The sequence below is a fragment of the Leopardus geoffroyi genome, chromosome C3, assembly GCF_018350155.1.
Source record: "Leopardus geoffroyi isolate Oge1 chromosome C3, O.geoffroyi_Oge1_pat1.0, whole genome shotgun sequence".
Classification (NCBI taxonomy): domain Eukaryota; kingdom Metazoa; phylum Chordata; class Mammalia; order Carnivora; family Felidae; genus Leopardus; species Leopardus geoffroyi.
This window is the reverse complement of record NC_059338.1, coordinates 15,051,173-15,072,907: the sequence shown is the minus strand read 5'-3', so window position 1 is coordinate 15,072,907 and position 21,735 is coordinate 15,051,173. Positions and strand designations below refer to the sequence as shown.

The 21,735-nt window shown below is 40.0% G+C and overlaps 1 protein-coding gene and 1 non-coding gene across 10 annotated transcripts in view; one reads left to right on the top strand and one right to left on the bottom strand.

Annotated features, from left to right (window-relative positions):
- The window catches only part of ESRRG (estrogen related receptor gamma), a 627,347-nt gene that overhangs the window by 320,896 nt on the left and 284,716 nt on the right, over positions 1-21,735 (bottom strand). The gene's annotated exons all lie outside the window — the stretch shown is intronic.
- Positions 2,429-2,530, top strand: LOC123587049. The gene has a single exon (XR_006707119.1). It is a non-coding gene; the product is annotated as a U6 spliceosomal RNA (small nuclear RNA).

Genomic DNA, 21,735 nt, shown 5'->3' with positions numbered 1-21,735 from the left:
TTAACCAACTGAGCCACCCAGGCACCCAATAAACAACATTATGTAGTTTTTGGAGCCGGACTTGTTTTTTTAGGTTAAGTTACATGTATGTGAATTCATAAAAATGTCTGAGCTAATGAGGACAGAACAGAGTCAGGCCAACTGTCACAGACAGTTGGAAAGAACCATTGGCAACTACTGTTGTCTGCTCCTTCCTCCTGGGACCGATGCATGCTTTAGATTTCCCTTTATATTTAGATTTCCTTCAGATTTCCCCCTTCTAAACCATACTCTCTTGCTGATGTTGCTATTTAGTAGGAGTTTCAGTTTTCTGGGAAAAGCGCTAAATGTTTCACCCATTCAACTGAACCATTTGAAAATTTGAGGGGTGTGTGGGGTTAATAATGGTCAAGTTTTTAAAATTGCACATGATCCAACCTAATATATTGTCACATTTGACTCTCACAATGAAATCTTGTAGGAGATGCTATTATCTCCATTTCACTATTGTTATTTGTATCACGTGACTACTTGTGGACAAAAGCTGGGCTATGTGGAAGTAGCTGGTGGCCTCCCTGCTCTACAGTCCCTCAGTGGCTCTCCCTCCACCCTACGGCCAAGCAGGATAGGAGTTAGAACGTTGGCATAAATTTGGAAACTCTGGCGTGGTAAGTCACAGGATGTCAGACTGGAATCATTTTACTCTCTCTATAGAGATGGAGATGTATTTTTTTAGAGTTGTTTGAGGCTGACATTATTTGATAGTGAATTTCAACCTATGCCGCTTTTCTAAAACAGAGTTTCCTTATGAAATAATGATACTCTCCGAAAGTCTAAATGGACAAGAAATTACATAAAATAACTAACACTTGGACTAAACCAATTTTTTTTTTCAACAAACCCAATTAAAATCACCTCAAGTGTAAAAGAGATGACGAACAATGTAAGGAAACTTATCACCTGAAAACAAATAACGGTATCAGGGTTGTAACTGCACTCCTTAGCAAAATGCTCACACACATCAACCACCTTAAAGAAAGAAAGATGCACTGAAGGTACTAATTATTTTTTCCCAGTCCTTCCCTCCTCAACCATTCAAACCCAGTGGCACACAATTGTTGTTTAACAAAGTGAATTGTGCAGGTGTGTGGAAGGCTTATCTTCAAGTCATCAAGGATTTATGCTACTTCTTAGACTGGGGCAGTTTCTGGGTATCATGGATTATCAGTGTGTTCCTTCATTTGTTTATATAAATGGGCCAATGGCTGTTGAAACACTTCAGAGCACTTAACTAAAGTAAACAAAGCTCGTGAACTTTAAATATCCAACAAGAGGAGCTATTGACAAGTAAGACTTTACTTAGCAAATCTCAGTATCATTTAGAACCTTAATACAATCTTCCAGATTGACAAAGAGGGCATACAACTCAGACATTTATCTTAACTAAGGCTCCACGTAGAAGATACTATCCTGATCCGAGACAAGGTTCAAAATATAATGCTTCCATCTAGTAGCTTTGCTTGCTTTCTTTCATTGTTATTGAGGCTGAAGAGGAGTCTACCCACATTGAGAAGGGAAAGAGGGTCTTCAACTCATATTTTAGCCTTCTAGCTTTTTGATTCCCTCACTCCTTGATTCTTAAACTCAAAGATATTTCCACAGGGAAATCCTGTAATGAGAACCTTAGATTAACAGCAAGATACCTCTATTTCAGTCCCAGTGTTCCCATTATCTGAAAGACTGTGCATAACTCATGAACCCTCCCTGAGAACCACGTCTTTGATCTGTAAAAAGTCGGAACAGGATTGAATGCAAAGACCTCTTTCAATTCTAATAGCCAATTATTCTTATTATTTAATGTATTTACAATGATAAAATCACCTGATTGATTTATATTGGTAGCTAGAGAAAGAGCTATAGTACTGTGGTCTATAGGGTTCTAGAAAAACACTACCAAACAGTAACAATGGTTTCTTTGTGTTGTTTCTTTTATGTTGAGAAATAAACTAACAGCATGTCTCTCTGGTGAGTTTTGGAGATGTTAATATCATGATTCCACTGGAGATGCTGGAGAGTCATTCTTGCTATTTCCCTTTGGAATTCTGTATCTTACTTCAGTTACTTGGATATGGCTTTCTTTGATCTAGTGCCAGGAGGGAAAATACAAAAGAAAACACATCCTTTTTAAGAAATTCAAATCACTTAATCTTATTTCCATTTTCCTTTCCAGGCTGACAAATAAGTTGATTTTCAGCTCTTTCTGAACTTTTAGGTTTTCTAGTCCAACCAACTTGCTTATCATCTGGAGTGTTGTAGCCACCACGTTTCTGGTGGGAATGCAAGCTTCCTTTATGGGGTTCAAGGCATTAGACTAAAAGAGACTTCTCAGGAAAAATGCAAGACTAGTGGACTAGGATTTCCTAACTTATAGTTTAAAAAGCAGTTGTATGCACTTCAGCAGCACATATACCAAAATTGGAGGATACAGAGAAGATTAGCATGGCCTCTGTGCAAGGATGATGTACAAATTTGTGAAGCGTGCCAGACTTTAGTCTATGGCCCCACCGCCTTCAACATGCCGGGTCTAGTATGATCTGGAAAGTTAAACACGTTGGGGGCCTGGTTACTACTTTGATGGAAGGCTACCTGTGAACGCCTGGGTGCTGGAGGCTTAAAAAAAAAAGGTAAAAAGCATTAAAGTAATATTTACAACCTCTACTACTTATCCACTGCCCTCCATCACAACAAACATGTTAGTTTTGTACACACCCTTCACAGAATGGGGCTGACTGGAGCTCTACAGGACACGGGGATAGCCTCCCAACAGCAAGACATTTCTCCTCTTTATCCCTTTTCTGGACAGAACCAGATGCACACCTAACAGTGGAGCAAAGTCCAGTGAAACTGGGAAGCAATATTCTTTGCCCCATATTCCTCGAGAACTGCCATGTTAGGGAGCAATGCCAAGGTCTTGTCACATGCCTCTCTGTGTTTTAAAGTCCTTTTTCTTCTCTTTTATGTTATTTATTTATTTTTTATTTATTTTTTATATATGTAAAAGCATGTATTAGAGAGAGTTTGAACAACTGAATGATAAAATGCAGTCTTAGGCACAGATGCTGCAGGGAATAGCGTTTGAAATTCTCCAACATACTAAGTTATAATTGGGTTTTAATGCATAAAATGGCTGAGCAATTTAAATGTTTAGCAAAGAAAACAGTCTTGCCTAGAGTTTATGAAGTGGGAAGCCTATTTCTTATAATGATTAACTGTGAGTCATCATTTCAAACACAAGCATCCACTGGCATCTGCCCCAGATAAGGGGTGCTGAAGGCTCACAACGATTTACCAAACTAGAGTCTTATGATGATGGATAGTAGCACATTTTTGCCTGTGAAATGAAGACGGTAAGTAACAAACCACGAAGCATGCTGACTTTACAGTCTACCTGCCCCAACTTACTAAATGAAGAATAAGGTTTTAAAAGCATATATCCAGGGCACCTGGGTGCCTCAGTTGGTTAAGCATCTGACTTCGGTTCAGGTCATAATCTCGAGGTCAGTGGGTTCGAGCCCCGCATCAGGCTCTGTGTTGACAGCTCAGATCCTGGAGCCTGCTTCAGATTCTGTGCCTTGTTCTCTGTGCCTGCCCTCCCCCAACCCCCAACCTCTCTCTCTTAAAAATAATAATAAAAAAAAACATTAAAAAAATAAAATATATTCAATGTCTGTTTGCATGTGGCCGTGCTTGAAGACAGAGATTGTACTAAGATTAGGCAATCAAAAGCCTACAGAAGTTTTCACAGTGGCCTGGAGGTCTATCCTTGATAACTTGATCCATTTGGCTGCTTCTTATAAAAGCCTGACTTTATCATCATGTCTTGGACCCACACCATGAAAATCACGATAGCAATCATGATAGGCCCTCTTCCCTAACACATGACAAGGTACGCAGAAAGTGTGGGCAAAGTTACCCCTACACGTCAGTTCCAAAAGCTCTGGGCCTAGAGACAAGTCCTTCTTGTGCCGTCTTCCTGCCCAGTAAGGCAAGGTTTGAATGGAGAAATCCTTGGCATGAGCCTCGGAAGAAGAGTATGTGGGAACGAGCTCCACCCCTACTGGTTATAAATCTGAATACTGCTTAGATGTTCCCCTTGAAGAAAGAAAATAGTAAAACATGGGAATTAATACTCATGCTGAGTGTCCAATAGGGTAATGCAAAGACATAGTGTGAGGAGCTTTGCAAATGCAATGTGTTATCATAAGGGAAATGAGGCCTCCAAATTTGCTAGCAACATTTCAGAGACTGGAAGAAGGAACAGATAGCCTGAAAATCAGGGATGGTGGATTCCAAGTTATATTTAATGCAAGACAAATAAGCTGATAAAGAGTGAGACAAGATGAGACAAGTCAGTTTGGTTCCCATTGATGCTGGAAGTATACAGTCAGTAGAGCTAAGCATCTTTGGGTTCAATCCAGTCTCTGCAACCAAATAGCATGTGACCTCAGTGAGGTTGCCTATACTCTAGGAAGCTTCTTATTTTTTAATGTTTATTTATTCATTTTTGAGAGACAGAGAGAGACAGTACACAAGCAGGGAAGGAGCAGAAAGAGAAGGAGACACAGAGTCGGAAGCAGGCTCCAGGTGTCAAGCTGTCAGCACAGAGCCCGATGCAAGGCTTGAACCCACCAACTGTAAGATTATGACCTGAGTCGAAATTGGATGCTCAACCGACTGAGCCACACAGGCACCCCTAGGAAGCTTTTTCGATAGAGAAAGACTTAACGTAACAGATCTCCTTGGCACCAGCATCCTACCAAGGACCCTCTGGAAACATAATGATACAGTATCTTCAGGCCAACACTGAAAGTATAGTCTTATGCAGATGGGTCTCCCATTATCAACTACAAGTCCCAGACTCAAATAGAATCCATTAGCTCTTCTGTGGCAAGTCTTTCCCAACCAATGAAGCCAACCTCTTGTCTGAGTTGAAGAGTCGATCAATGTTGATTCTGTAGCATCTAGTCAGGAGCATACACTCCCACTCAAGTTTCTTATATTTTCCTCATTAACAAAACTAGGGGAACAGCAAGATGAACCTAAATACTCTTACATGTTGACACATAAGGCGACGGAAGGTAGAGTTACTTTGAATTTAAGCTGAGTTTTAATGATAAAGTGCTCAAGTCACCATGATCTAAGCAAATGTTTAAGGAAAAAACAAACACGTGCATAGAGACAGACAGACGGCGTGCAATCAGTGAGTCAACACACAATGGCTAAAAGTACAATCTAATACAACACATTTATCTGGATTTGTAAACAAATAGTACACCGAACTGTAGTATCAGAATCAAATGCATGGTGTGGAATAACACATGCTGGCACACCTACTGACCTTGAGTGTTCAGTCCTAGCTGTGTGATCTATGCTTGCCGGCTATATCGAGCCCAATTTACCACCTGGCTCAGAAGTCAAGACAGGTGATAAGTAGAGGTTAGTGATAATACTGCTATTAGAGTATTAGAATATTATTGGATATCATGTGAAAATTGTTTTAGAAACGTTTCTCAATTTAATTTCATCTTTATACTATTAAGGTGGGTATTATTGATCCCATTTTACAGATAAGAAAACTGAGGGTAAGGGACCAAACGCTTCTGAATCCATAGGTCTAGCTCTTAATTTTGCAGCCTACTGCATAAATTCCAATTTCAGGTTGGATCCCAGAGTCTTTAGTATAACGACCCCATTACTGCTTCCGGTCCTTAGGTCAGAAAGGAACTTAAAATTATTCCTTTGTATTTTTCCATAGTTTCATTCTAGAAGGGCTTGGAGAGGTCTGCAATGATCAACTGACCAAGTAACCATTGGTCAGTAACCTTCAGTATCTACAACTGGGGCAGAATTTTCATGAGAGCACTTTAGTTCTTTTCTCCTTCCCAGCTATATCAGAAGGAGAGTGACCCTCACTGCCTGTCACAGACTTTGACATTGGAGTATTGATTGCTTCAAAATGGAAAGAAAAATAGAGCTCAGATTTACAGGTTACAACCATAAAAAACCTTAGAAGAATTATTTATACCAAACGATAACAGTGTAAAATTCTGTATATAAAGGAATTATGGTCTTTTTCATTTTCTTCTTTAGGTTGGCCTGTATTCTCAAAATATTTTACAGTAGATATACATTATCTCGTTACTGGAAAAGTTACATTAAAAATAACATGGTGATGTACTGGTCTGATGATTTTATTTAAAAAGCTGTCTCTAAAATACTCTTTCTTTCTTATTGTACTAAGACATTCACCTTATTCTGTTCTGTCTTTTTAAACTTATTAAAATGTGATCTGTGGTTACATCGTATTTATCCCATGATTTCTGGTTTCTCTTTTGATTTCTATCATTTGATAGTAACTGTGGGGAATGCTGTGATAAAACTCCTAGCTCTGACCCTCACTAACTGCACAATATGGAGTAATTTAACCTCCCATTCCCTCACCTATAAAGCAGGAATAATACTATTTCCTTGTGGTGAGGTGAAGTTTCTTAAAATTCTCTAACCCTCCATAATTTTTCTTCCCTCTTGTTTAATATAGAACTTATTTATATAAGCCACTTGACCACTTAGCCTTTCTTAAATTGACTTTTTGTCAATACTGTTGCAACAATTGGTCAAATGAATAACTGAATAAATGGGGATACAACTGTGTCTACAGTGTCAGGTTGGATGTATGGAGAATATGAATAGTAAATCAGACCTGGTCACTCACAATCAAGTAGGACCAAATAGATCCATATAAATAAGCACAATACAAGTCAACTGCTAAGGGAAATTGGGGAAGGGGGAGGCTAATTCCAAACAGAACCAGAAGCAAGAAAGACTTCACCTATAAGGTGGCACGGAAGAAGGGCCTTGAAAGATGGACAATATTTCATAGGCTGAAAACTGGGGACATGATCAAAAAAAAATATGAACTTTGGAATTCTCTTTACATTCCTAGCCCCTACTATTGTGCTTACACAAATCATTTTCCACTCTTTTGTTGCTCATTATTCTCTGCTTAAACCTTAAGTCTTTGTTGGTTGAAATTAGCAATGATGGGACATCTCTCAGGCCCAAGAAAGAATCAGAGTTTGAATTTTTGGGCTATTTCCCAAAGGAATGAGAGTTGGTCTGTAGCTGGGATGCTTATAGCCCTCTTGGCTATGAAAGAAAAGGATTTTTTGATTCTTGACAATAGTCCTATTACACAGCCAAATTTTTATCTATATTCTGCAAATTTAAGGATAGAAAGCAAGTTGCGGTTTTGTTTGGTTGATTTGGGCTTAAAACTCTGAAAATAGCTTAATTAAGGATGTTTTTACCTGTTTTCTGTTTGATTGGTTGGGTTTTTCTGCAAAGTGCATCTTTCCCAGAAAAAAAGGTATGCAGTGGCCAACGGGGGTCATGTTACCTAACCTATGTTTTCACATCTGTCACGTGGGGATGCTTATAGTACCTACACAGAGGATTATTAAAGTACATAGCAAGAATAAATACTTTATAAATGTTGAAGACACATACCCTCTCAACAAAATTATCTATTTATTTTCGGGGGTGGAGGAGGTACACATGCACACACACACACGCGCGCGCACGCACACACACATACACACACACACACACCCCAAACTCCCTAATGTTTTAGGGATTGCTTGTTGTCTCTATGAGTATCAGCATTTGCATTTTCTACTAGTAGAAAACCTAGGCACAGGGCATTAACCCCAAATGGAAAACTGGTTATAAAGAAATTATTTAATTTTTTTCATGTCTAATTAACAGGTGAAACCAAAGGCTGTATTTCAGTGGCCAGTGATGTTGCTACTGCGTTTTCAGTGATGTTGGAATAGGTATGTAAAGAATGTTCTTCTCTCACTAGTGGTACACTGTTTATCCTTACTCTTTTATTAACCCATCGTCTTCATCTACCCTGTATTTATGACAGCCGATCGTGGTATATATACCACTCCGTGAACATTTGTCATCTCCTGGTATCCCCTGGTTAGGGATATAAACGCAGCATTAAGAATCATCCTATGTAATAGGCACACAGAAAAGGGGCTCAAGTCCTTGATAAAGAGAGGAAAACCAATGGAATAGAGACATATTAAATGACACTTAGTAGAAGATGAAGCTGTCTCAGTAAATATGAATCACATTGACAGAATGGCCATAGAGTTCACTATACAATCAACAGACTTTATGGTATTAACCTGTGAAGTTTATTCTTTCTCTGATACCATAACCATTACTTGAAGAACCATTACTTGAAGCCAGAGTTCCTGCCACACCAGAGCATGGCCGTGAACACAGGTGCACATACAGGGAGAAATTTCCAAGGACAGGAGGGGTTGGGCTGGGGTTGGTCATCACCATCACCATCATCATCGTCGTCACCATCATCACTGGGCCATTCATTCACTGACCACTAGCCAAACACTGCTAAATTCTTTCAGAGACGCTTTCATTTAATTCCCTCCAACTACACTATTCCCATTTTACTGATGAGGAAAATGAGGCATAGCAAGGTTAAGGGATGAGTTGAAGAAGCTATAGCTAGTAAGTGAGAAAGTCAGGATCTGAACACACTCCAAAAAGTCTCGTTCTTAACCATCCTACTTCACTGCCTTCTCACCTTTTAGGGGATTTACAGGACTAAGCAGTGACTAAAATCTCAGCAAACTCAATAACACAAAAAACGTGGTATCCGCAAAGGCCTGAGAAAAGGCCATGTTTCAAATGAAAGCATCAGGGTGCAGACAGAAAACACACACACATACACTCAGGGATTTTATTAGCATTTTCTCCCTGCTGAAACTTTTAATGCGGCACTACAATGTATTCATTGCAAGGTGCCATTAGGGCCGGGCTCACTTCAAGTGTTACCAATTCATGAGCACATTAATAACATAGTTAATATGAAGTGTTTAGAGCCTCCACATCGGTGACAAATACGACGCAGCCAAATATCCTGACCACTGAGGCCACGGAGGAACAATTTGGTAGATTTCATCAACAGTTCTAATTATGTTCCTGTCAAGTCGAGAACGAAGTAATCCATAACTGGGGGGTGCTGGAAGACAGTGGCACAGAAGAGTAATTTATGCCCCAGACACAGGGTCCTTTTTGTAGTTAGTGTGCACAACGCTTGACTAACAAGTGGGTTCAAAAAGGAATGTATTAGGGAAAACACAGCCCTCTTGGTTGGACAGCCTTGTCAGGTGTAAGCTTATGAGGAGTTATGAGGTAATGACTTCCAGAAGTCTTGTTCATACAAGCATCTGGAGTTCAGGGCTCCCAGCAGCCTCAGAACTGCGGGTTGTAAGATGTAGGATATCGGCTCCAAGCCTCTCTCAGACTTTTTTTCTACTGCTCCGTTTGAGCCGCGTCTCCAGAGAGGATTTGTGGGCAGACTTTTAAGTGTGACAGGAGGGATGCTGAATGGAGTGAGCCAATGAGGAGTCAACTTAGGAAATAGATTTTTTTAAAAATAACAGTTCAATCCTCAGATAGCATTATCATCGGAGATACGAGGATATTGTTAGCAGCGAGGGTGGGGGGGGGAGAACCCTTTTATGAAGCTATAAATAATGTGCTAATGGAATGTGCAAAGGAATTGTTAGGAACAGTAAACTGAAATGTCACAATACCCCTGCACCGCTCCTACCCCCGCAACTGAACTATGGGACAGACAATTAGAAAAGAGTGGGGGCAAGACAAGAAAGGGGGGGAGGGAGGGCATCATGCAGTTTTGAGTGATTTTCCACTGCCATCTATATTGGAACGCAGCTCTCGTTCTCTCCAACAGGGTAATTTTACACATGGCACTCTTATTAAATATTTCAAAGAGGGGAGGGGAAGGAGGAGGAAGAGTTATGTGTCTGCTGCTTTTTTTTTTTCCTTTTTAAGAGTTAAGGCTGGTAATGTTAGCAGGCGCTTGGTTATTATTACCGATCAGTTGTTAATTAAAATAAAATGAAGCTTTTTAAACTTCAACACCGTATTGCAAATTATGCAAAAGACACAACTAATTGCATTATTAGCAAAAATTACATTTAAAAATAGCTCCACACAAAGAACTAAAATTATCTAATCTAAACTTGCTTTTACCAAATGAAGCCTGAGGAGACAGAGCTCTGGGGAAAACAAGGGTTTTTCTGTCCCTCATTCAACAAAGAGAGAGACAGAGAGACAGAGACAAAGGGAGAATAAAGTGAGTAAATTTTATTACTAAATATTGATAGAAATAAATACGTTTGAAATTACCAAAGATCAACTATTAGATAATGAAGCTATTAGGTCATTCTCACCCACTACAACATGATACACATTTGGACAAAGTGCGTTCTTAATCATCTACAAATAATTTTCCAAACAATGGGTTGAAGGTAACCAGGCCTCATTATTATGAATAAGGCTTTCTTGGGTCTTTAAATGTAAGGCTTGGTCAGAGATGGGGTAGAAATAAGCCCCCAAAATGGTAAAGATACTTGTCATATATAGATATATACATATATATGTATATACATGTGTATATACATACATATATATGCATATGTATGTATGTACGTATATGTCTATATATATGTGTGTGTGTGTGCGCGCGCGCGTGTGTATTTATCCTTTTTACACATTTTTTTAAAGTTAGAAGATTATTATCCATTGTTCTTTTACCCAAGTTGTTTCTTTTGCCTGGGTGGATACCTGAGAGTTGCCTGTGTCTGCAAATGAATTCTCATGTTTTATTTTGCTATACAGAGACTTCGAGGTGCCCATAGGCACCTTTGGGCTCTCTCAGGCTATACAAGCGGTAATATACTAATGCAGAAGAAGACAGTGCAATCGTCTCTGCAAGCAAGCGCTGCAAAATGGCTCAGTTACTATCATTGTGTGTTTAGTATTATCTGGATTAATTTGTTTCCTTTACCCCTCCCTCCCATTTTTAAAGCCACCACCATCTCTCAAGAATGGCACCCATTTTACATTTTAGCAAAGGTAAAACATTAGATGGACAAAAAGACAATTATGATATAGATTTTGGGGGATGCCTTCTTGCTCAACATGGACTGAAGCTCCCAAGCTGAATGGAAAGTTCCTTTTAACTATTAGCTTTGGCCAGGTTCCTCCGGCAGGTGGAGAATATAAACATTATTCTCCTAACCCATGAAAAGAGAAACAATTTACCTACTGAAATGTCATCCTGCTGCAGGATCATACATATGACCCTTTCAATAGACAGTCGGGGCCTCAGAGCATCTTATATGTAGAAACTCTGGAAGTAACAACTGCCAGCTACTTTTGTGAAATGACCATATTAGCTAATGAGTAACCCGACTAACCTGACAGAAAACCCAGAGTCTGGCGGAAGACGAAGCTCTCTCATTTCGTTATATCCTTTTTAAAACTTCCTTCACCATCAGCTTCACTTTTTCATTTAATTTCACCTTTTTTCCTGTAGGTTGTCAACCAAGATTTAGCAGAGCAACTGAACAAAGGAATAGAACTGAGCCACTGAAAGGCAATGACTACGGTAAAACTCACACTATACTAGGGACCCTGTGTTCACGATTCTCCACCGTTTTGCTCTGAAGCCCCAGAACTGATCAGCCCAAACCTCCTCATTCGTCTCATGGAATGCCTTGTACATAGTAAGTGCTCAAAAAACTACCCCTGGGGGCGGCTGGGTGGCATGGTCCATTCAAGTCCAGCACTTAATTTCAGCTCAGGTCATGATTTCATGGTCCATCAAGCCCCACATCAGGCTCTGTGCTGTCAGCAGAGCCCGCTTGGGATTCTCTCTCTCCCTCTCTTTCTGCCCCTCCCCTGCTCTCTCTCTCTCTCTCAAAATAAATAAATAATTTTCTCTCTCTCAAAATAAAAAATAAATTACTGTGCATTGACCTTTCACAAGGAAAATTGGATGCTTTATCCAAAGAACAAAAAAAGCTCCATTTCAAATTTTATAAAAATATTACTCAATCACATAGTATTTTGAAAATGTGTAATTCAGAGATCATAGAGCAGGTGAGGAAAGCCAGTTGGTCACAAAAATTCAATGACAGGATCCATAGCATTTGAAAACCAGTTCCAAGGCTGCTGGTATGATTACCACCCTAGGCTATTTTGTTTTAATAACAATTATAAGAGAGTCTGTTTGTAGATCTGCAGGCTTTATTGTATGTTGACACTTTACTACTTGTAGGTAATTTGGTCATTCTTCAAAATCTGGACTTATCACTTCTGTGAAAAATTTGACACATAAAACTGGCCAATTAATACCTTCCTTTTGCTGTTCTTTTTTTTTTTTTTTTTTTTTTTTACTTCTCTTTAAAGGAATAGTCAGTGGATACTGCTTAAGGCTAAATTTAGGGGAGAGAAAGATAATCTGTCTAAATCAAGGTGGCTAATCCAATTACCAATTTCACCCAGTAGAGTTGCCCTCGGGCTGCTATATATCATCATCGTTCATGTGAAAAGTGTTCTTGAGACACTTTTCTGGAGAAAACCTGCCAGCATTGTGCTACCCATTCATAGCTCTATACAACAAGCGAGTGTCAACATAACAGTATGAGGAGTGCATATGCTGAGGCTGGCTTGGGAAGAGCCCCAAATGTCATGTTATGGACTTATTCTCTATGCAATAGAAGGAATTGGGCACTGAATGTCAAAGCTGAGAGGAGATCAAGAGCTTCCAGCTCCTCATTCGTAGAATGAACAAATGAAGCAGCAAGGTCCTACGAACAGTACTGCAATGAGGACGAAATGAAATATTGCACAGTGAATGCATTTTGCAAGCTGTAAAACTAGATGAGTAGGAGAGACAGACTGGATGACGCGGGAGGTTTTATTCACTGTGGATGTTGCAATAAAGCATGAACCATTAACAAAATCAGATGGTCAGGAAGGGATACCTTGGAAGGAAGAGAAGAAAAACTGCCTGAAAAATGGGTATGTGGGGCTTCAGGCAGCACACCCAAGTGGCTCTGGCCAGCATTTGGAAGGGTTCCTGGACATTAGAAGACACTTTGAAACCGGAATGTACAAATAGGTATTACATGTACGGATGTAAGCTTTGGAGCCCGACTTGTGGAACAATGATAATGACAGATGCTGGCAGGTGGGTAGCAATGGAGACAAAATGTCATCTAAAAAACAGGGAGAAATTCAGGCATGCACAGGATCATGTAAGCTGAGGAACAAGAAAGTGCTAAATACAAGGAAGTGCCATTAAATACAGCAGAGTGTTCAACAATAGGGGGACTCAGACAACATCAATGGATTCCATGACTGGAAGGTCACCGGAGACCCACAGAGGCAGCAGTGAAGGACAGTGATGAGGCAGCATGAAATCACAAGCAGGTTGTGACAATTTGGTGGAGACCAGTCCATAAAACATTTTTATGGCAAAACTGATAGTGAAGGAAGTGAGAAAAGCAAGGCGACTATTGGAGCAGTTATCAAGTGTGGGAAGCGTTTTTGTTTGTTTTGCTTTTTTTTCTTTTTCCTAAGGTAGAAAAGTGGTCACTGGAATTAGGGGAATTCAGCATGTTGAGGACCAACTGATAAAGTTAAACCTCACAGAACCCAGGCAGGATTGGGATTAGCTTTGGCAGGGAGGCGTGTTTCAACAGAGATGGAGAGGAGAGAAGATGTCACAAGTTCTATTGAACTTGACAATGGAAAAAAGTGGCAAGATGAAGTGCATGATAATGTCCAATCCTTTAAAAGAATTACAAAGTACCAGTAACAGGAGTCATGTGAAGTAGGAAAACACAGCTGAAAACAATATATGGCTATAATATTTATATTCCAACATTTCATGAGGGAATTTAAAGTAATTCTTTGATATTTTGCAAACAAAATAACTGTTTAACTCATTGAAGTTTCTACTTTTTTTTTTTTTAATAGAGAACTTTTAAAAGGGGTGCCTGGGTGGCTCAGTCGGTTAAGCGTCTGAGTTCGGCTCAGGTCACGATCTCACAGTCCGTGAGTTGGAGCCCCGTGTTGGGCTCTGTGTTGACAGCTTGGAGCCTGGAGCCTGCTTCAGATTCTGTGTCTCCCTCTCTCTCTGCCCCTCCCCACTCACACTCTCTCTGCCTCTCTCTCAAAAATAAACATTAAAAAAATGTTTTAATTAAAAAAATGTTTATTTATTTATTTGCAGGGGGAGGGGCAGAGAGAAAGGGAGAGAGAGAGAGAGAGTATCCCAAGCAGGCTCTGCACTGTCAGCGTGGAGCCCCACGCAGGGCCTGAACCCACAAACCGCGTGATCATGACTTGAGCTGAAATCCAGAGCGGGCCCTTAACCGACTGAGCCAACCAGGTGCCCCTCTACATTTTTAATCCTGTTGCTCCAGAATCATGTGGACTTAGCTTAACAGACTCATGCTACCTCAAACAGAATATATATCATATAATATAATTGTATATGTGTATATTATATATTACATATGTGTATAATATGTATATATATAATATATATACACACATATATACATGCTGAATTAGAAATTTACTTCCCAAACAGATGTAATATTTGGGGCACTCTAGATCTTGCCTATGCAGGGTGAGAGAAGCAGCCAGTGATGCTATTTTAAGAAAAACCGGAACAGTTAATAAAAAAATAAATTTTATCGCTGGACTGATTTTCAACACTAACAAAAATAATGAAAGTAACCGGCAAGTTTTATACAGCATGAAGCCCCCACCTCAGACCTATGAATAGCAAATCACTTTAGAGACCAACAACTTTCTTCTCCTCTACTGTCCTTTATGGGGGTTATACCTTTAAGCTTCACACGGCAAGAATCCATTCTGTTGGTCTCCAACGAGTAAACTTGAGGACAGAATAAAATACAATAAGAAAATTAAGTTCCTTTCTCACAAGTGAGTTAAAACCCATCAGCAGCAAGTCATTGAATTTAACTGCACATCTCTTGTCATTTTGTTTTATTTTTTTGCTGTTTTTATTTCTACAATCATAGGCCTAGCAAGACCGTAATCTCCTGGCGGGAGCCTGGCACCGGCACAATGGGATGACCAGCGAGGCAGCGGGAAAACAGGCGCTCTCTCTCCTCTTCCCTCTCTGTTGTATAAAAGGAGCTTGGCGTGAATGAGTTTTACAACAGCCACCAACCACTTCTTCGTTTTTTCTGAGCAATCATCGATATCAGCATCAAGTGGTGTGGTGGCTCCACAGCACATTGTGGCAACAGAGCGAGCCCAGCATGCAAACGTTTTGGCTAATTTAGACTCCTTGTGCAGCCGAATCAAACATGACAAGACGATGGCAAAAAGAGAGGCTATTATACCAAATGAGAGCGGGTGGACGGCTGAAATTGGTCTGAGTGGCAGAGACAAAAGAGGGGAAAGGAAGAGAAATAACTGAGAGTGATAATCCCAGATAACACAGGCTGCCAGATATACAGATATATCCATGCAAAGACACACACACACACTCACTCACTCACTCACTCACAGAAGACAAGGCAAATGCTTCCAAGCTTTCGTCCTGGGCAGATCGGGCATAAGAACACCTTCATAACAAGAAGGAAAACCAAATAAACTACCATATGATAAAGCATTGGTCCACTTACAGGTAAAAATATATTTACCTTTAAAAACTGTAAAGCTTTCCACAGAAATATCTAATTTTTTAGAATACTAAAACTGCCATTTCCTACTTGAAGTAATGTGGGGATACCGAACTGTCATTTCTAGGAGAAATGGGGAGTCACTGATTTAGGACTGGCAAATCCGAAGATAAGCCAGTGGGTTTGTGCCCAGAGCCTAAAGGTTTTCTCGAGTCATCAAGAGAATTTGAGGGGAACCACTGCAAGATGGTGATGTAGCAAAGACCCTTAATTTACCTCTTCCGGCAGACACACCACATCTACAGCTCCATATGGAGTAAGTCCACTGAAGAAGATCTGAAAACCATGTGAACTACTTCTCCACAACAAAGAGAAGAAGACCACGTGTAGGGGTGCCTGGGTGGCTCAGTCAGTTAAGTGTCTGACTTCAGTTCAGGTCATGATCTCACGATTCGTGGCTTCAAGCCCTGCATTGGGTTCTGTGCTGTCAGCACAGAGCCTGCTTTGGATCCTCTGTTCCCTTTTTCTGTCAGCCCCTCTCCCCACTTGCACTCTATCTCAACCATAAATAAATATTTTTTAAAAAGACCACATCTAGGGGCGCCTGGGTGGCGCAGTCGGTTAAGCGTCCGACTTCAGCCAGGTCACGATCTCGCGGTCCGTGAGTTCGAGCCCCGCGTCAGGCTCTGGGCTGATGGCTCAGAGCCTGGAGCCTGTTTCCGATTCTGTGTCTCCCTCTCTCTCTGCCCCTCCCCCGTTCATGCTCTGTCTCTCTCTGTCCCAAAAATAAATAAATGTTGAAAAAAAAAATTAAAAAAAAAAAAAAAAAAAGACCACATCTAGATGGGCAGGGGAGGCAGAGACATGGTCTCACCAAAACCCCACAGTGGATGCACAGTAGGGAGGAATCTCACCAGTGTGGTGCTTCTGAGAGAGTGGGGGGTTGGTGTCCTAGAAAAGGTACCCCAGTCTCTTGGGTCTGCATCAGAGAGGTGCCCCAAAACATCTGGCTTAGAAAACCAACAGGACTGATGTCTGAGGGACCCAAAGTACTACAGGAAACTGAAATTTCCCTTTTAAAGGGTTCATGTGCAGTCTCACCCAACCCAAGATCCAGGAAAAAAAAAAAAAAAAAAACAAAAAAAAACAGCAGTTTGAAAGTGCCTAGAGCATATGGGAAGGAGGCTCATTTGTTGATCAAAAAGCACCTGCTGGAGGGAAAGGGAATAGTTGAAACACTCCCCCGAGATGGAGGTGCTAAGGAATAGCATTTTTGCACACTCCATCTACCCAGCTAGCACAGGTGGCTGGGCTTAGAGGTAGCACCCTCCCGTGGCCCAGGTAAGATAGTGGGGGTGAGCAGTCCTGGCATTATCCCACTGCCTTGCTGAAACCAGAGATCGTGGGTGGCTGTAGCACTCCCCTGCTTCCTGGCTAGGGCAGGCAAGCACAAAGAGTCATAGCATTCTCCCCCTCTCTGCCTGGGGCTGGGGAGTGTAAACACCTTCTCCCACTCTCAGCCTAAAGCCAGCCCAATTGCACAGACAAGGCATTCTCCTGCTGTATTCCTGAAACTTGCAGGTGCACACAGTCAGGACATTTTGCTGTTGCTTCTCTGATGCTGGGAAGTGTGCTCCACGCCCTACAATTTCCAGCCGACCTGCTAAAGTCAGTGGACACATGCAGGCCACACAAAGGACAGCCCTTGATCACCTGGCTCTGGTGGCCAAGATGGCCGGCATTCCTGCACTCCATGGAAATGTAACAATCAGAAAGACAGTTCTCGGCAGGTCGCCACCCCCAGGGCATCACAAAGACAGCAGATTGAAATGGAACCCTGGTTTCCTGTGACAAAGACCTATTTACTTAGTCTGGAACTTTAGCCTGAAGGACAGGCATCAGTTTTTCCACACATCTAGAGGCTAAGGAGATGCTCCTAGTAAATGAAGGCAGGGAGATGCTATCTTTGTGCACACCTTTGGCCTCATTACAGCTGGACAGGACCTTCAGAAATGAGCCAAAGGGACACCCTCAGATCACCTGGTCTGGAGGCCAGCAGGGATTAAGATTAAAGCTCCACAGGACAGCATTTATTTGCATTCTTTAAAAGATGCTACCTGAGGGTCTGGCTTCCAATCAGCTTGAAACTCGGTGCTAAATGAAACTACCCCTCCAACCCACACTTGGAGCAATGACATGTCTTGGCACATCTTCAGCAACAAAGACATATCAAGAAAAAATCAGCTGGTTAAGACAATCACAAAGGTTTGAGAGACAACAAAGAGCTAGGACAAGGTTAAACAAGAAGCTTCATCACGTACACAAGGCCATTCACTCATTTATGACTGAGAGAAGAAGCTGCTTCCTCTAATACATAGAAACAAACACAGAGAGTTAAACAAAATGAGGAAACAGAGAAATATGTTCCAAGTGAAAAAACAAGACAAAAACCTCAGAAAAAAAGACCTTAATGATACAGTGGTAAGTAACCTACCTGATGAAGAATTCAAAGTTATGGTCATAAAGATGCTCATTGAACTGTGGAAGAGAATGGATGAACACACTGAGAACTTCAACAAAGGGACAGAAACTGTAAGAAAATACCAAATGGAAATCAGAGAGCTAAAAAATATAATAACTGAACTAAAAAATATACTAGAGGGGTTCAACAGCAGACTGGGTGAAGTAGAAGAATGAGTCATTGAGCTGGAAGATAAAGGAATGGAACTCACCCAGACAAAGCAAAAAAAAGAAACAAGAATTTTAAAAAATTCCAACCTCAAGTGGAATTCACATTATAAGGGTGTCAGAAAAAGAAAGAAAAAAGGCATAAAACTTACTTGAAAAAAAAATGGCCGAAAACTTCCCTAACTTAAGGAAAGAAACAGACTCCAGATCCAGAAATTCCAGACAGTTACAAATAAGGTGAACCCAAAGAGATCCACCTCAGAACACATTATAATTAAAATGTCAAAATTTAAAGATAAAGAGAGAATCTTAAAAGCAGTAAGAGACAAGCAAATTGTTACCTACAAGGGACGTCCCATAAAACTATCAGCAGATTTCTCAGCAAAACCTTGACAGCCCAGTGGCATGACACATTCAAAGGGCGCCTGGGTGGCTCAGTCAGTTAAGCAGCTGACTTTGGCTCAGGTCATGATCTCATAGTTCACGAGTTCAAGCCCTGCATTGGGCTCTGTGCTGACAGCTCAGAGCCTGGAACCTGCTTCAGATTCCGTGTCTCACTCTCCCTCTGCCCCTCCCCTGCTCTCTCTCTCTCTCTCTCTCTCTCTCTTCCAAAAATAATAAAAAAATAATGAATAAAATAAACATTAAAAAAATTTTTAAAGAAGTGCTGAAAGAAAAAAAATTTCAATGAAAAATACTCTACCCAGGAAGAGTATCATTCAGAATCAAGAGATAGTTTTCCAAACAAGCAAAAGTTAAAGAAGCTAATCACTACTAACCCAGCCCTTAGGAGAAATGTTAAGGGGACTTCTTTAAGCTAAAAAGTAATGGCACTAATTAATAACAAGAAAACATAAAAAAAATAAAATTCTCACTTTCTGGAAAGGGCTAATATTTTGTAAAATAGTGGATTAACCTCTTATAAAGCTATTATGAAGGTTTAAAGACAAAGGTAGTCAAATTAACTAAAACTGCAATAATTATTATTTTTAAAATATTTATATATTTTTTAATTTAGAGAAGGAAAGAGAGTACATGAGTGAAGGGGGGTGGGCAGAGAGAGGTGGAGACAGAGGATCTGAAGTGGGCTCTGTGCTGACAGCAGAGGGCCTGATGCAGGGCTCAAACTCACAAAGTTTGAGATCATGACCTGAGCTGAAGTCAGATGCTTAACTGACTGAGCCACCCAGGTGCCCAAAACTACAATAATGTGATACACTATATTAACAAATTAAAATATAAAAATCATATGATCATCTCAATAGATGCTGTAAAAGCATTTGACAAAATTCAATGTCCATTTATGATAAAAATTCTCAACAGGTGCGATTTAGGGAACATACCGCAACATAATAAGGGCCATATACAACATATCATACTCAATGGTGAAAACTTAAAAGTTTTTCCTCTATGATCAAGAATAAGACAACGATGCCTACTATCCCCACTTTTATTCAGTAAAGTGTTAGACATCTTAGCCACAGCAATCAGGCAAGAAAAATTTTAAAAAGGCATACAAATTGGAAAAGAAGAAGTAAAAATATCACTAGTTTCAGATAACACGATACTACACACAAAATACCTTAAAGACTCTACCTCAAAAAAACTGCTAGATCTAATAAATGAATTCGGTAAAGTTGCAAGATACAAAATTAATATACAAAAATCTCACGTTTCTATATAATAACAAAATTTCAGAAAGACAAATTAAGAACAATCCCATTTACAATTGCATCAAAAAGAATAAAGTACCTAGGAATAAATTTAATCAAGGAGGTGGAAGACCTGTACCCTGAAAGCTATAAGACACTGATGATAGAAGCTGGAGATGCACAAATGAATGGAAAAAAATATTCCATGCTCATAGGTTGGAAGATTTAATATTGCTAAAATGTCCATACTGCTCAAGGCAATCTACAGATTCAATACAATTACTATCAAATTACCAACAGCATTTTTCACTGAACCAGAACAAATAATTATCAAATCTATATGGAACCATAAAATATCCTTAATAGCCGAAACAATCTTGAGAAAAAGAAATAAAGCTGATAGTATCACACCCCCTGATGTCAAACTATGTTACAAAGTTATAGTAATTAAAACAGTATGGCATTGGCATAAAGACAGATACATTGATCAGTGGAATAGAATGGAGAGTCCAGAAAAAAACCTACTATACGTGGTCAATTAATTTATGACAAGAGAACCAAGAATATACAATGGGGGAAGAACTGTCTCTTCAATAAACAGTGAAAATTGGACAGCCACATACAAAAAACAAATAAAGAAATGAAACCACCATCCTACACCATACATAAAAATTAACTCAAAATGGATTAAAATTTTGAATGTAAGACTTGAGACCATACAACTCCTAGAAGAAAACACAGGCAGTAAGCTCCTTGACATTTTTCTTAGCAATGTTTTTTGGATATGACTCCAAAGGCAAGGGGAACAAAGGCAAAAGCAAATGACTGGAAGTATATCAAACTAAAAAGCTTTTTCACAGCAAAGGAAATCATGAACAAAATGAAAAGGCAGCCTATTGAATAGGAGAAAATATTTACAAATCATATATCTAATAAGGGGTTAATTCCAAAATATATTAAGAACTCCTATAACTCAACATAAAAACAGCCTGATTAAGAAATGGGGAGAGGATTTTTAAAAAGTTTGTTTAATGTTTATTTTTATACAGAGAGAGACAGAGCATGAGCAGGGGAAAGGCAGAGACAGAGGGAGACACAGAATCTGAAGCAGGCTCCAGGCTCTGAGCTGTCAGCACAGAGCCCGACGTGGGGCTCGAACTCGTCAACTGCAAGATCATGACCCGAGCCGAAGTCAGACGCTCAACCGACTGAGCCACCCAGGTGCCCTCAAAGGAGAGGATTTGAATAAACATATTTTTCCAAAGAGGACACATATATAGCCATCAGGCACATGAAAAGATGCTCAATATCACTAATTATCAGGGAACAGCAAATCAAAACCATAATGAGATACTACCTTCCACTTGTCAGAAAGGCTATTAAAAAAAAAAAAAGACAAGAAATAACAAGTGCGATTATCAAGCGAGGATGTGAGAAAAGGGAACCCTCATATACTGTTGGTGGGAATGTGTACTGGTGCAGCCACTATGGAAAACAGCATGGAGGTTCCATGAAGAATTAAAAATAGAACTACCATGTGATCCAGCAATTCCACTACTGGGTATCTATCTGAAGATAATGCAAACACTAATTCAAAAAGATATGTGCATCCCTACGTTCATTATAACATTATTTCCAACAGCCAAGATACAGAAACAACCTGTGTCCGTCAATGGATGAATGCATAATGACCATGTAATATATGTACAATGGAATACCACTCAGCCATAAAAAATAGTGGAATCTTCCCATCTACAACAACACGGATGGACCTTAAGGTA